Genomic DNA, 15,865 nt, shown 5'->3' with positions numbered 1-15,865 from the left:
ATTCTAATTTATGGTGTGTTATTTCATATTATTAATAATGGCTTATGAAGACACATATAGCTCACCCTTGAGTCTTGCTTTTATAGTACTTAATAGTTTAAGCAATATATCGAACTCCGGATCCCTTAATGTCACTGGCAAAGCTTCAACTGACCTCATTGCATGCAGAACTGAATCCCGTACAGATTTTCATACTTTATAATTTTGACTGCTTTCCTGGAAGATACAGTGTGAACCAGTTAATGGGAAAGCTGGAAGAAGCAACTCCTGATGTACATTTCTTGAAATGCACTTATGCATGCCTTGTAAACTGCTTCAAAAATTAAACAAGGCCTACCCAATTTGCCAAGTAAACACAATGAGAAATTGTTCTGCAATAATTTCAATGTATTTTTAAACAACAAAGAGTAATAAGGGTTACCAAAGGGAAAATAACAGAAAAGCAGGATGTCTGAACTGAATTTGACTTATATCTTAGCTTAAAGCAATCACAGGGAAGAGTTTTGACCCACAGTCCTGTTTTCTGAATGGTGAAATTATTACAATATTCTTTTTGCTTGCTTCTATTCCTAGACACTAGGTTAGACCCTGTACACTTACTATCTCTAGTAACCCCATGCTCTTTTGCTCAGAGGTTTCCATTGGGACAATAACTGCAATGACAGATCCCAGCTCATAAGGGACTGCAGCAATCATCTCGCCATCTGCTGAGCCACTGATGTCATCATTTGTGTATTCCTTTTATGTATCTAAATGTAAATGTGATTTCTATCTCTGTTCAAAGCTTTGAAAGGGACATTTAATGAAACAGCTATAAATAACAGAGGAGGATCTCTATCTGTGGTTTCTCCCTGGCCTTTTTAATGTACATTTCCTTTTACAGCTGCAGCTGCTTCAATTTTCCTGAGATTCTGCTGGAGAATCTCCTGCAGAAAGGGTTTCTGCTCTAAACCACAATGCCAGAAACAGATTGCTGACTAATGTGCCATGCTCTTATTGTACATTACAACTACAGCTTCCTTCTAGACAGTACAATCTTGATACACCCTATAATGAAGCCTTTAAGGGTGGAGAAAACAGAAAGTCTACAGAATCGGCAGCAAAGCCACATTTTTGTAGTCTTCTCTGCTTCCTCACCTCTATTTCACCCTTGCTGTATTTTGAGAGCCTGCTTTTAAAAGACAACGGCAGTGACTAAAAAAAAAAAAAAAAAAAAAAAAAAAAAAAAAAAACGGTAAAAAGGATAGAAATATCAGCAAAAAGAAAGAAAGAAAAAACGTTTTAAATGAATCTTTGTATAGAAAAATATGCATGCCATTCCTCACTTTCTAGGGAGCAATGAGTCTAAATCATGACTGGAAGCTTGCAGAGGCTTTGACCTCCATTTTTTATACCAGCAATAGGGTACAATCTATCTAGCTCAATGTTCATATATTTAATACAAATAATTTGGGAAGTGCTCCCAGATGCAGGCACTAACAATAAGTAAATTCTAATCTGTTCAGCTGTGGATGATTTTTCCCTTGCAACATGCAGCACTCTTCCTGACTTTAGTTAGTAGCATGATGCTCAATGCCCTGCCTCACACCAATGTGTTTTGTACTGGAGGAAAAAAAATAAAGCAAACATGAGATCTGTAATTTATATTTAAAGCTACATAAAGTAAATTTTGATACCAAGTGAATAAGGAACTCCTAGAGACACCATATGCAGTGCTAGCAAGTCTGTACAGAGTGGATGAGTATGAACAAAAGACAATGCCACTAAGTCATTAGAGAGGACACTAAAGAACCTTTTTTTCTTGTTTAGATCATCCTAATCCTTTCAGCTCCTAGGGAAGAGAAAATGGAGAATGGACTGGACTGCACCAGACAGCATCTTCAGTTTCTGTGGTGTCTGGCCATCTCAGATACCAAACTATTCCCTACCACAGGTGCCACAAGCTGTGCAAGCCCTGCTGCCCCAGGGTCCCAGAGGGTGAGCTGCAGCACAGGCACAACAAATAGTCTGCAGCTCTGTGGGGGAAGTCAGAGGTATACATGGGCACTAAATCTTCTTCTAGCCTTCACATCAAATAACTGAGCTCTCCAGATTGACTTTATATTGTGATTTCACTGGGATTACTGGAGCAGCACTGGAATGATATCCAAAGGAGCAATTTTCCTGGGAAAAACCTTAAGAAGCATAAATCTAATAACAGCTCTGTCAAACAAAGCATTTTTGGAGCCTTTTGTTGATTCTTCATACAGGACACATTCCACCTTCTGATGATTCAGCTGCTTTTAACTACAAGTTTCTGAAATTGCCCCCATCATATGGAATCATATTTTAGTAATCCACTGAATATAGAAAATCTATTGTTAAAATAATCTACCGTATCTGTGCTATTGCAGTGATATTTTGAGAACAATGTGTCTTAGCCATCTGTGGCTGGTTATTTCAAAAGTACATTGCCATATCATTTGTTTTCAGGGCTACTGGTAAAATATATCACAAAACTTTAGAAACATTAATCTGTATTCATTCCACTTCACATTAATAGTAAATTTAAAGAATTGTGTTGGACACTCCAGACAAGAAAGCCTGACTGCAACTATTTCAATTTCAGACAGTCAAGTCACCAGACTTTGCAACTCAGCAGAATGTTATGTAGCACAACTGGTGCTATTTCAGATGCTATTGTTTCTCAATTCTATCACCTTTTCTCACACTGAAATATTCAGTGAATAGCTTAATCAGCTGCAGTCAGCTCATCTAAATGCTATGGAAATGCAGCAAGAATTGATGCAGCAATCTATCCCTGGAAATGAATGGAATGGAGAAAAAACAAAAGTTCATTCCTAGACTATAAATACTGGTATGTCAAATGTCAGTATCTGGAGAACTGAAACAAATAAAATAATGTGAAGGAATGAAGCAGCATCTGGCCAAAACCAGCAGCTTCAGAAATTAAGTGTTTAAGTACAAATAATAAAACTGAAAACCAACAAGCACCCAGCAGACCAAGCAGTGTAGGTGGCTTACACCCCAGCTCCTCAGGCCAGGATCTCTCCTGATCCTGCCCCACAGATGGAGGAGGATACTCCTGGCCCCACAGGGTCTTTAGGAAATAGTTACTTTGGGGGTTTATCTAAACCAAAGGGCCTACAATCATGCAGGGATAGCATCACAGACTCTCAGGGTGATTTTAATATTTTTGCACACTGTGGAAGTGTGATGTGTTGTGAGAGCAGGAAGATGCATGGGAGGCTACAAGACATGACAAGGTAATGCTGGAAGACTGCTCAGGGGTAACAGCAGCAAACAGCTCTATGGCAGTAACATCTGTATCACCATGGTCTTGGGGGCACTGACACCCAAAACTGCACCCAAGCTTTGTTTCAGACAGAACTGAATGGCAGCATTAAAAACAAGCAAACAAAACAGGGAGCAAATGATTTGCAAACTAGGACTTGGGGGTTGGGAGCAGGCTGGGAATACAAGTTATTTGGCTTTCTTCCTGTGCCCTATATTCATTTTGTTAAAACAGAACTAAGCTGTAAAAACATTAGGCACCAAACATAATCATTCTAAAGTTATTTGAAGGAGTGAGGACATTCACAGCTATGTATTTCTTGGGTCCTGCACTTGAAGCAAAATTATAAAAAGAATTTGTTTTGGCACCAAAGTCAGAGCTCCAGAATAAAAGCTTAAAATCTAAAGATTTGTGGGACAGACTCCATGTCCTTGTTTCATTTTATTACTGTACTACACACTTCACACTAATACCCAAGAAATATCAATCACATCAATACCTGAGGACAAATGTTCATTCCTTCACATTATTTTATTTTGTTTCAGTTCTCCAGATACTGACATTTGACATACCTGCTGCACAGCACTGCTAGAAATGCTTTCCATCAGTACTTTCAGAACATCAGTAAGCTCTAAAAATGTCATGTAAATGTAAAAATGCCTATCAAGCTTCGGGATAATTATCGAGACTTGACTTCAAATTCCATCCAGTTTTAAGTGTACCCAGAAGAACAAAGCCTCCAGCTGGTTTTCCTTCTAGCCACTTTCCTTACCATGCCCAGCCTTCAGAAAAACCTCCACACTGGAACTTGACCTCAGACAGCAATATCTTCTGGCTCTTATTTGGTCATTCTAACCATTCATCTCTGTCTGGGTGAAAAGCCCTGAGAATAATTAAGTACCAAGATAATTATTATCAAAGAAAAAATAGTGAAAATTTATATGCATCTGAGGCATGTCAGCACTGACATATAAGCTCCTTTGGAAGATAAGTCCCACTCCAGAGTGGTATTAAGGAAAGCAGATGAAGACTCATTGATATAAATAGATCAAAGATAAGGTTTATCTTAGTCTCTACAAACTGCCTTTCTTATCAAATTCTTTGCTAAAAAATACATTTTTAAGGTATACAGTCAAACTAAAAGAAGATATACTTTTCTTGAAATCATGGAATCTGAAGTAAGCTAAAGGGACTCTTGTTTGGTTAGACCTTAATTTCTTCATTTAACACTGCAACATTACAACATACTTTTCCTCAATACACAATATGATCTTGTGTTGGTTCAAGGTGGTGGAGCTGTAGTTCCTGAGCAGCTTTGCAGTGAAAAGGCTTATTTTTGAAAACATGTGGCTGCCTTCACAGTCACACCTGAAGAAACATGCAGAAGTGTGTATTTGTGCAGAGAATATTTCAAATATGTGCTGACTGAGTATAAAGAAACTTCTGAAATTCCTCATGCTGCTTCCCAAAGCCCCACTTCATCTCTGCACAAGCTGTGACTTTTCAGAATATTTTTGTGCACAAGACAGCTTTCCAAAGACCCTGTAACTCTTTTAGCTTGTCTTACAAACATAAATCAAACTATGTTGGCCAACTCCTTCCGTAACAGGGCTGCACCTTTAAATACCACTAATGCCAGATGGTCTCAGCATATAAAGCAGCATGAGACAACATATTAATGCTACTCAAACAAGCAACTTGTGCTAGCAGCAGACCAATGAAATCAGTCTCAGGCTGCTAATCCTATCTGTCTCCATGGCAACATCTATTTCAGACAATTCTTCAATTTTCAAGTCAGATGAGCTTCTTGGCTCCAAAACTTGTCTATTCAGGAGGTGTGCCATTGTCAGGTACTTTTTCATCTTGTTTTGGCTACTGTTATAATACAGATTTTATTTTTATCAGCTGCTTCATAGAGTATCAGGAACAGATGTTCCTCTGTTTCTGTTTATTTATAGGCTTTTCCACTAAAGATTTGTACTGAAAGATTTTCACTGAAGGGTAGCAATATTTATTTTGACTATGGATTTTTTCCCATATCTGCAACACGTGGAAACCCTGCAAATATTGATGTCTCTGTTGTGACTCTCCCTACCATCACCAGAAGAAAAGGATTTGGTTCCTTCTTTATATTTATCTGCTATGAAGGCAGATTTTTAAACAAAACAAAAAACTGTGGATCTGCAGCAGGCAAATAGGGAGAGAAGCTCTTGGAGAGACTCCTCACCATATGTCCATTAGCATAGCTGAGTCAACACAAATATTGGGGCTACTTGCTACCTAGGAAAAATCTGACAGGAAGCAGGTAGGAACTGCCTGTTAAAGGCAGATCAAATGCTGAACCACATGCTGCCTCTCAAGTACCTCTACACCTGGGACATTGCACAGCCACACGTAAACACAGCATGGAGGCTGAGAACCTAGGCATGGAGAGGAGAACCTGAGTCACAGGGAGAGGGTGCTCTTACCCAAAACCACAAAAAATTCCCAGCAGAGCCAGGAAAGCAGCCAGCCATCCTTTACCTCAAAACAGATTTTCCTCTCTGTCAAACAACGTCCTACAATGGCAATGTTTAAAATTTAAGCATGTGAAAGCCCAGCTCCCAACTACACAGCTTTTTTTCCTCTCCATCCCTCTATGTACTGATGTCACCAAAGAGAAGGAAGACATTTCATCAAGAGCAGCATAAACTTGGGCCACTCATTCCTTAAGTGCAGGCTATTACAGAACTAGAGTCACATTTAGCTTTCTTTTTGTAGAATACACATGCAAGTTGGCTTAAACATTTAGGATTCACTATTACCAGATTTATAAGCCTCCTGCTTAAATTCAGATTAATAGCTCCCACTGACTTCAGATTGATTTGAGAATGGTCAGCAGCTGGGTGGGAGGAAAAATTTAAGCATGGCCTAGTCTTACCAGGGGCAGATCTGACATGGAGAGTCAGCTTACCATAGTCACAAGGCTTCCTTTGAAGCACCATTTTTCAGGTGGGTAAAAAGGGTCTATTTATGTCTTAGACTCACCCCAATTTTGCTTATAGTTCTAGAACTGTGTTTTTGTGCAATAAGCCAAAATGCTGCCAAAACCGCAAAATATTTGGTTTAGCACAGGAAAAAAGGTTTTTATTTTGAATGATCAATGTGCAAGGAATGCACCACTCATAACACTGAAGGAAAACAATGTGTAACTGAAGGACAGTGATGCTGAGTTTGAGGGACCCAAAAATAAAATTCAAATGAATGTTTTGCAGCCAAAAATGTCAGGAGACGAGCATGTGGTAATTCACACATGTATTATCCAGATATCTCTAATGTGATGGTATGGGAAACACAACTAAGCAGAAAGTTTTAATCTTTGAAATGTCTCACTCTCCTTCCACTTCCTCTGTATCTTTGAACTCTTAGTTGTATTTCTCATAGCAATGTACTATATGACTTCTCTTTTGTTTGGAGAGCTAATAAGGCAAATGTCTGTGCCATACTTTCTAGACACCTACCAGATCATTAGCCCAGCAAGGATGCCAAGAGAACAGTTCAATAAACTTTGGCCAGTCTGACAGTCTCCCCTGATCAAACAACTCTTTTCATTTGGCTTTAAGGCAAGTGCATCCCTAAGCATAAGTACTCAAAATGGCATTCAGATTGTGTGAAAAATGCTTTTGTGATTCGAGTCAATCAGCAATGGCATCAGCAAATGCTTGCATCTGCTGCGTTGAAAGTGGATACGTTCCATGGGATAACTACAAATAACAGTTCTGAAACTTTTTGACCAAATTGCCAAATAAAGCATTGAAGAAAAAAAATAGAAGTATAGTAAAGTAAAAGAGATGAGGTGGCAAAAACAACTGATGCTTAGAATAAAATAGAGGAAGTTGAGGTAAAGCTAAGGGATATTGCAACAAAGCAACTAATGTGTAATAAAATGCTTATGTGTAATAAAGAGCTTGATGAACTTGTACAAGATGTAGCAGACACTGGTGAAAGGCCTCCCTCCAGATGACCACAAGAGGGACAGGAAACCAATGACCACCTGGAAAGATTATGAAATTGCTGATCCCAGCTTGTTGATACTTGCTGATTCGGACTAACACAAGCACACTGGAAAATGCTTTGTAGGCTTAAAAACAGTATAGATGCTCTGGTGAACTTGTAGTGGTGTGCGCCATGAGTAGAGCAGTGATTCCCCAGCCACCCAGCACTGCTTGCTTTAAAATAAAAGATATAAAAATGAAATTCAGTTTGGCTACCAAAATTTTATATCAGGTTGTTCTTGCTTTGGGCAGGCTCTACAGCCAGAACAGTATCTTTGATCATAAATCAGGCAGCTCACACTCAAAGGCCACATGCAGCTCCATGCAAAGAACACCTGTCTCCATGGGACTTCACTTGCAAGCAAACAAGGATGTGAGGTTCTCCTCACAATTCAGTATGAACAACTACCAGGAAGCAGCTACTACCTTATGCAGTTATAAATGTCTCTCTTTGGACATTAATTAAAAACAAATGTTTACTGCCTTTGAACTGCCAGCCACAGGTTCATGATTCAAGATCCTCTCTTACCTGGCCATTGTACAGGGTACATAGACACATCTCTAACATATGGCCTCATATTGACCCAAACCTCACAGCTCTTTGACAATACCTGCTGCTGTGACAGGAAGATGTGACCAATGCCAATTCAGCTAGCACAGAGCTGGCACCCTGCAGGAAACCTCCATTGCAAAGGGAAGGGCACCATGGACCAACACCTCACTTTTAGTCCAGTGTCCTTTTCCCCAGCAGTGCCCCTGAAAGCAGCAAGAGAGCCAACAACTTCATTGCCAGGGCAGCTACTGCACCTTGACACATACAGTCATTTCTTCATAGTGTGGCAGAACTTCTGTTCCAAAACCCAAAACCCCAGCATGCGAAATTGGGACTAGCTCAGTTTCAGCACTGTTGTTCTGCAGAGCTCCCAGAACACCACCAGCTTTCACCCTTATCCTGAGGTGATACAAGCTGATGTATGGCAGACAAAAGAGCTCCATTTTCTGTCCCACAGCAGATCAAACCTGCGTACTCTGTTTTGCTGATAAGGATTTTTTTCCCAACCTTTTTACTACAGAGACCCTTGATGTCTTCATTTAGCTCCAGCACACTAGAAAATAATAATATATAACACACCATTCCCACTGAATTCACTGAATGCTGGCTTTTGATGTGGACCTTACTCCAAAATGATGTTTACACCCTTTACTCTGCTCCTTGTTAACCCTAGTAATCATTTCAATTACCTTGCCCAGAAGCCTTAAAGTACATGCTATGGTTTTCACTTTTTTTAGTTCCACAAAATTTTAAGAGGATTGAGTTACTAGTCCTCACAGTTTAATTCCCTATCCAATTGGAGGGAAAAAAAAAACCAAGAAAACAAAACAGCAAGACTCTATGGTAATACATGCATGAGACTTTAGTTTAAAGTGTAAGTGTAGACCAAAAAAATATGTGACATGATGTTTTGGGTTTTTTTCTTCTTAGGGGGAACACGAATTAAAATAGATATGAGGACTTAAAAAAATAAACTGATCTGCTGAAAAAAGCTCAGACAGGGTTCATACACTATTATGCATGTTTTGCAAAAACAGCACATGAAGCACAACAAGGTACATTAGATGATGATACATGAAGGCTGGGATTCACCAGAACTTAACCATAAGCTCTTGCACACATTCCTAAGTCAGAATCCTACCCAATGTTAGCTCCCCTTAGAGTCAGTAGAGAAAACGGATGCTTTCAGAGGGACTGCAGTCTAGCCAAGAGGTGTTCCTGCCGACCAGGAAAAGGGAGATTACAGCATGAATATGCATGCCAGGATGTAGGCTTCTAAATCACATGCCATCTTTGAAAACAGAAATTAGATGTAATGGGCACAGAACTAATTCCAAACAAGTTTGAATACTAAATTATCAGCTGTGTCTAGCAGCAATTCCACTGTTACAACCAAAAATTTATGTTTATTCTGAAATCAGAACACCTGTCCTCTGTTTTTCACCCTCCAAGTTATTTAAAGGCTTGAGATATTGATTACTAATTTACAGAATAATAAACAGTTTTTCCTGAAAAAAAATTTAACATATTTTAATAACGAGATCACTTTTGATAAATCACACAACTCCAACTTACTGGCTTTGACAATACACGTCACAAAATCTTGGGAAATACCTATGCTTTATAGACTTCTCACGAATTCTCTGGAGTTTACATTATTGCCACCCTAATAAAACATCACTTTAAGCCGAGACAATAACAAAACAGGCCTCCCTTCTGTTTTCTTTGGGAACTGATAAGGCAATCTGAAGGTGTGGGAGGTGATGACAACTCTTCTCTTTGAAAGAAATTAAAGTAATTAACTCTTTCTAAAGGAGTGGGACTGTCAAAAGCAGTCAGGGTCAGATCAACAAGCCGTGAATAGTCTGCACACTCACACTCATTTCAAGTCTGAAAAGTAAAACAACTGCCTTCTCTAGAGCCATGTTTATTTTTAATGATTACAGACCTTTTTACCCCGGCTTGTTTGCCATTTGTGCTATCCCAGTAAATAAAAGATGAACCGCTGAGATGCAGTTGCTGGGATGCACTGTGTTTCCGCAGGTAGCACACAGCCTCTATTAACCCTTTCTTAAATGTTCTAACAAAAAAGGGAAGCCTTTAAATACCTGTCAGTGAAGCGATTTGGAGTGAGGGCATTGTATCTGTCGGGAGCACTGCAGACTGCCTAGCACAACCGCCTAACCACACTCACTGGGAATTTCCATTGACTTCAATGGGAACGTGAATGGCATTAACAACGAGCTGCGAATGAGATCTGTAAATGTGTCTGCCTCTCCTTGATTTGCACCAGTTCTGTGAGACGTTTTTCGCTTTGTATTCTACACCTCTATTTTTGGCTGAACACGAGTACTGAGATAGGATGAAATCAGAACTATTAAGGAAATATTATTTAAGAAAGATAAAATTAAGGAAGAAGAATCTAAAAGTCTAAAGAATTCACTCAGCACGCACATGCAGCCATGTTCTTCTTCATGCTGCTCTACAGCCCTCCCAAGACCTGCACAACCTACACAGTCTGTGAAGGACATGGAACATCCCACTCTGAATGCAGGCAGCATTAAAATCGTCCTGCCAGGAATTACCCCAGGCCAAACCCTGGCTGGGTGACTTCAGAGGGATACCCTAACCGGCACAAAAACCCATAAGGGATTTTGCTGGAAAGGTAATTACAGCTTCCCAGCCTTCTGTAGAATGCAGGAGGTACAGCCCGTCCCAGATCTGCACTCCCAGCAGACGAGTCAGTAGCATATCCCTGACAGGTTTTGATGAGAAAGCCAGAACATCCTCACAAGCTCTGAAAGAAAATCTGTTCCCTGAGGCTCAAAGGAAAGAAAAATTCCAAATGCAGAAGGCTACACGAGGAATAAGTTCAACCATGTTTTACTCTGCGTTTTCTATCCATCCCTATAGAGACACCAGCAGCTGCCCCGCTCCCGCTTGCCTGGTGCTGCAGGTGCCCAGGCAGCAGCCCACCTTTAAGAGGATTGCAAACCTAAGCCAGGAGAGCAGCTAAACCACAGCTGACAGAAAGGGTGAAAGCACAACACGGTCAGCACAGCATCTCCCGTGTTCCTGATACAAAGTGCTCTGCTGACACCGACCTATTTACAGCCCCGACCTTTATGCAGTGCAGCTGGGTGAGTATGAGCAAAGTGCACACACATCTACCAGCAACCACCCTGTAGCCTTCAGCATCTCCCTTCAAAAAGGGAACACTACATGAGTGGCCCTTGATAAAAACTGATGTTTGCTTAAACCTCGGGCACACAAATTGGGCATGCTCTCTAATATCTAGATTTAATAGCAAGCTCTTGCCATGTGCAATTTGTATTAATGCTTTTCAAATACAGGAAAGATCAACAGGTCCAATCAAAGAGCTCATAAGATTTTTATGTGCAGATTTGGGGCACAAGGAAAAGAAAGATTTAGAAAATCAAGTGCAATTAATGTAGATAATGAGGTTAGGACAGCTGTGTCTGGTGACACCTCCATAACCAAGAGACAGGCTGTGTGCTTTCTGACATCACCAGGGATGCAACACCCTGACACCAACCCCAGCACTGCACCCACTCTGAAGCAGGACAGCCCATAATACCCACAGGTGACATCCAGTGGCCTCCCCACTCTGGCTGCCACCTACAGTGGCACAGCTGATTCCTGCCCATGCTGGCCTGAAACTTCAGCAGCCTCCTACATGTGTGCTCGTTCTTCTTCCTGCTCTCTCTTTTGAAAAAGAGCAGCACTTGCTCATGGTTCTCTTAAATGGCTGCAGAGTCATTTCGATTACAATAAATCAAGAAATTTTAAATTTTAAAATGGGTTTTGTGCAACAGTGACAAAGGCATTATGAGAAACACTTTTTCTCCCTGTAAATTCATCAGCTTTACTTTTTGTAACTTCTTACCACTGAAAGCACCAGTTTGCATGGCTGGTGCCACAGCTGAATACAGGAGCACTTCAGTGACAGAATGAAAACCTGTTTGTATTAGCAGACAGATCCTGGATTTCTCCATTCATCAATATAGAGCCATGATTTTCACTTCTCTCTTAGTCACCCTCTAATTATTTTTTTGCCAGAGGAAATGGTTCTAGCACTGCATGGCTGGGGTGTAGAAAAGCGAGCGCCTCTCATCTGGGGGCTCTGGAGGGGCTAGTACAGGAGCTGCAATTTGGGAAGCCTAGAAGCTTATTTAGGCTCAGTGCCAGCAGTGACCAACCCAGCTCATTTCCTCACCCTGCCAAGTGGAGTCTTTGATAAAGTGATGGGTCCAAGAATTATTGTAGCTGAGTCGCACCTCATAAAATTGACTGAAGTCACACCCACAGGGCCCTGTGAATGTTCCAAGTCACAGCTGCGCTGCTCAATTCACACATGGTGTGCTCCTGCCTCACCACTTCATAATGCATTGTTTGAAACTGCAAACTATGTCATTTTCTAGAAAACCAGTTGCCTCACTCTACTACAAATTAGTAGTAGTTTCCTTCCATTTGAAGTATTTTTAAAGATGCTTGTGGGGAAAAGGATGAACAATAAAATCATTAACATTCTGTTCAACAGAACATCAGACATCCACAGCAAGAGCCTATTTCCTCAGGAGTAGTCGGTATTCTCCTGCATGTGAACTAAGGCAAAGTATTGTCCCAGAAAAAACAAAAATAAATCTGTGCTTTACCATCAAATGTCCTGTTTTCCCCTGGTCCACCATCAACTTCTCACAATTTCTTTCTCCTCATTTTATCTGACCTTGCTGTCCACAGGCTTCTGTCAACTTTGCCAACTTTTGGTGGGCACAGGGATGAAACTGTATTTTCTCATGCAATCAAAGCTACTCCAAAATATTTTGATTCCTTCCAGTCTACGTTCATGAAACACCTTCTACACATAACCACTGACACAGACTCATTCAAGTCTTCTCTGCCTTCATGCCTTGTCCTCAGTGACTTAAAGTGATGTTTTCTGCCTTGGTATAAAACTTGATAAAGTTCAAACACCTTCATCTCTGGGTTGTGCTTTTCCTTATTCAAGGGCTTCTTTTCCATCAGTGACTGCAGGCTCTAATCTCCCATACAAATGCAGTATCACCCTAAAGAAATCGTTGCCACAATAAACGCCCAAACAAACACTTTATAAAAACAGAAAAAAACAAAACAAAACAAAAAAAAAAACCAAACCAAACCAACAAAAAAAAAAAAAAAAAAACCAAAACAAAACAAAACAAAACACAAAATGCACAAAATTACAGATATTAGTCCAAACATTGTTTGGCACAAAGCACAGGTAGTGTGGTGCTCAAGTTTGCAGAAAGACAGCACATTCTCTCAGGGTTTCATGTAGCATCAGAACCTTCAGGCAGTCTCACGCTTCTGGCATTTATCATATCCCTGGGAAGAGCTCAGTGAAGGCTCAGCTCACGGTGTGCAAGTGACTAATTCAGGTTTCCAAGATTTGCAAAGACAAGTGGTATGACTGTGCAAGAAACCAGACTGGCTCACATGAAGTCATTCTGACTTCCAGTGCAGTATCAGGAGTTTAAAAAAAAACCTTCTAATGAATATTTACCCCAGGAAAAAAATGAGGCCTTTATGATTTGTTGCAGTTTCTTCATTCACTGAGGTTTTTTTCCAGTTGCCTTGGAGGTCTAAAGCACATTTCTGAAGTTTTCCTATTTCTCTCCAGCAATTTTTTTCAAACATTGCACACATATTACAAATTAATTTTCAAAAATAGCTGATACTCAAAAATGGAAGTTGATTTATACGCTTGCATAGGACCAAATGCATTCACACAAGGCTACACAGCCATGCAATACATGTGATTATGCAATGGTTGCATGTATAGGCAGTATTTGATTTACTCAGTACAAAGCCTCTTTACTCAGTACAAAGAGTCTTTACTGATGCTCTGCTGACACTTTCCTGATCTATTTTGTCATCAGCTTGCTCACTAAGTGAACACAAACATTTTTTGTTTCACAGCTGTTCACTAGGTGATTCAGGTATCATCCCTGTGTACTCATCAGCCTTCTAGAAGCATGAGCTCTCTATAGACTATAAATCTATGAACCACAGCATATATTTTGTTCATACTTCCCTATATTTAAAAAATAAATCCTGTGGCACTCACGATGCCCTGCAGGAATAGATTATGTTCAGAACTTACAACTTTTTGGCTGTCTGGGAAAAACAAAAAGTAAGTATATGTATGTATATGTGTGTCTTTGATTCCATCATTTTTTAATAATAATAGATGATGATAAATCAGATTCTGATCCTGCAAGCTTTGCCACACAAAATATCCTTACTCTGGTTGTTGTCCTGGGTATCAGGCATGGATGCTGAGAGTGAGCAGGGTCCCCCCTTCAGGTATGAGCAGAATCAGTCTCACATTTCCTGCCAAGGCTGGTACAAGGCTCCACTTCTTTTACTGCATAGCTTAAAAAAGCTCCCATAGAAAAATAAACAGTGCTGCCTTTTACTACACAGTAGAAGAAAGGGCACATTTTTAAGAAGAAAACACCTCTAATGTAACCATTGGCACAACATATAGGTGCTTAGGTTCTGTAATAAAGAAGCAGGGGTGGTATCAATGCTTTTACAATTCTTTCTAAGGAGTGCAAGGGTAACTATGCATGAGTTCTGTCCTGCTGCCCTTCCCAAAAAGATCCCAAGTTTCTCCCATGCACCACTGCAGAGAGGAGTAGCACTCCACTTTTTGAGAAATGTTCAGAACCTCACAGAATAAAAGTGAGGCTTGACATAAAACAATGAATTTGCTGTTGTTCAAACCCTAGTTAATCCCCTTAAATAACCAGCATTTTCAGCATCCACCACTAAAGATTGCCAGGCCTCATCACATTCCCTGACATGTGATTTGGACGTTGCAACATGTGGCATTTTTTTCTATAGGGCTCTCTTAGTAAGGTGCCGAGCACGTTCCAGGAAATGTTTGACACTGCTTGTATGCAATCCATAGGAATTTTTCTTTTTTGCAGTTTGTTGTTCATATACTGCTGGATTCCCTTTAGCTTGGGCCCAATGACAAGCCCTTTCTCACATCACTGACACCAAGAGAAGTGTGTCTCCAGGAAGAGGCATAGCCCCATCTCAGCTGCACGGTGTGCCGTTCTTTTTGTCCCTTTCAGTTGGTTTGCACAGCAGTCACATAAATGAGCTAGAGCTGCTGTTCCCTGGTAGCAATGCAAAATCCCAGAATTACTGTTATCATTCTAGTGTACAAATTACACAGCAGCAATAGATTCATTCTTAGCTTTGGGATCCTCACCCCCTCTTATCAAGATGGCAACACACCACAAAGAAATTTTTCAAATTTCACTGCGTTCCCTACATTTTTCATTCCAAGACAATGCTTTCCTATTCCGCCTTCCTCTTTCAATCCCCTTACGTCCAATATGCTATAACCTCTAACTGTAGCTCTAACATTAAGTCTCTTGAGGACACAAAGCAAGGTTATATTCAGGCCATAAAGCAGAATATTAAGCACTAATTGTATTGGCTAAATCCCCAGAGAAGCCACACCTCCGCCTAAAAGTCACGGACTTCCAGACCTGTGCTGTAACCCAGAGAGGGAAATGTGAGGACATGACTGCAGAAGGCTCGTGGCTGGGCCAAAGGTACCGAGCAGCCCTCACGGATAAGCCCTTCACAGACTGACATCAGCGACACTGCCGATTCTAAAAGCGGAAACAATGGAACTGACACAATCTTAGGTGGAACACAACCGCACGGCATCAATCCCATTCCCTTTGATCAAGGTGTCCCAAACTCTAAGTACGCGCACCCACGTATCCCGAGGCACCCGTGCCGGCTCCCGCAGCGTGCCGCGGTGGGTGACACATCCCCGGGCACAGCCTGGCCGCCACCGCCGCTCCCACGGGCGCTGCGGTTCGTGCGGGGAAGGGCGGCCAGCGCCTGCCCTGCCAGCTAACCCGCGCCGGGCATTTTGGGCAATGCGGGCGTTTC

At 40.9% G+C, this 15,865-nt stretch overlaps 1 protein-coding gene across 1 annotated transcript in view; it reads right to left on the bottom strand.

The window, feature by feature from the left end:
- Positions 1 to 15,865, bottom strand: part of CPE (carboxypeptidase E) — a 56,773-nt gene that overhangs the window by 40,024 nt on the left and 884 nt on the right.

This window comes from Agelaius phoeniceus, chromosome 4 (genome assembly GCF_051311805.1).
Source record: "Agelaius phoeniceus isolate bAgePho1 chromosome 4, bAgePho1.hap1, whole genome shotgun sequence".
NCBI lineage: Eukaryota > Metazoa > Chordata > Aves > Passeriformes > Icteridae > Agelaius > Agelaius phoeniceus.
Note: the sequence above shows the minus strand (reverse complement) of the source record. Positions and strands in the feature narration are given on the sequence as shown.